General features: G+C 34.5%; 1 long non-coding RNA gene across 1 annotated transcript in view; it reads right to left on the reverse strand.

Moving 5' to 3' along the window:
- LOC108254178 overlaps positions 1-934 on the reverse strand; it is a 10555-nt gene extending 9621 nt beyond the window's left edge. The window contains exon 1 of the long non-coding RNA XR_001809883.2: positions 680-934. This is a non-coding gene — a long non-coding RNA (uncharacterized LOC108254178). The remainder of the gene's footprint in view (positions 1-679) is intronic.
- Between the last annotated feature and the right edge of the window lie 6 nt (positions 935-940).

The following is a 940-nucleotide window of genomic DNA, read 5'->3' on the forward strand; positions in this document are numbered from 1 at the left end:
ATAGCGATTACAGGGAAAAAGCAAATTTGAAATTTTATAGGGAAAATTAAAAAAAGGGGAAAAAAAAAAAAAAAAAAAAACAAGTGCAAGCATTTACTGGACTAAAAATCAGGTGTTAAAATGTTTAAACCTACATAAAAAAAGCAAGCATTTACTGGACTAATTTGAGAAACCATACATTGAATTGAATTGGCAAAAAAGTGCAAGCATTTACTGGACTAAAAATCAGGTGTTAAAATGTTTAAACCTACATAAAAAAAGCAAGCATTTACTGGACTAATTTGAGAAACCATACATTGAATTGAATTGGCAAAAAAGTGCAAGCATTTACTGGACTAAAAATCAGGTGTTAAAATGTTTAAACCTACATAAAAAAAGCAAGCATTTACTGGACTAATTTGAGAAACCATACATTGAATTGAATTGGCAAAAAAGTGCAAGCATTTACTGGACTAAAAATCAGGTGTTAAAATGTTAACCTACATATCTCTGTATACATTAACCCAGTGAGACAGGCAGAGTGTCAGAATCAAAAGTTGTTTGTACTTTAGATCGGGGTAAATTGGAACAGGGACATTTTGGGTGCAAGCATTTACTGGACTAATTTCAAGGCATTACCAAAAAAGGTGCAATCATTTACTGGACTAAGAATCAGGTGTTAAAATGTTAACCTACATACCTCTGTGTAATTTAACCCAGTGAGACAGGCAGAGTGTCAGAATCAGAAGTTGTGTGTACTTTAGAATGGGGTGATTTGGACCAGGGACATTTTGGAATCGGGACAAATTGGAACAGAGATAGTTTAGAATTGGGTAAATTGGAACAGGATATTTTGGGATGGGGACAAAAGGGGCACATTGGAATGGGGATACTTCGGAGTGCAGATACTTCGTAAAGGGGTCAATTAGAACACGCGTTGGTATTTTAAATGGGGATTGAT

Source organism: Diaphorina citri, unplaced genomic scaffold (assembly GCF_000475195.1).
Source record: "Diaphorina citri unplaced genomic scaffold, Diaci psyllid genome assembly version 1.1 scaffold16223, whole genome shotgun sequence".
In the NCBI taxonomy this organism is placed as follows: Eukaryota; Metazoa; Arthropoda; class Insecta; order Hemiptera; family Psyllidae; genus Diaphorina; species Diaphorina citri.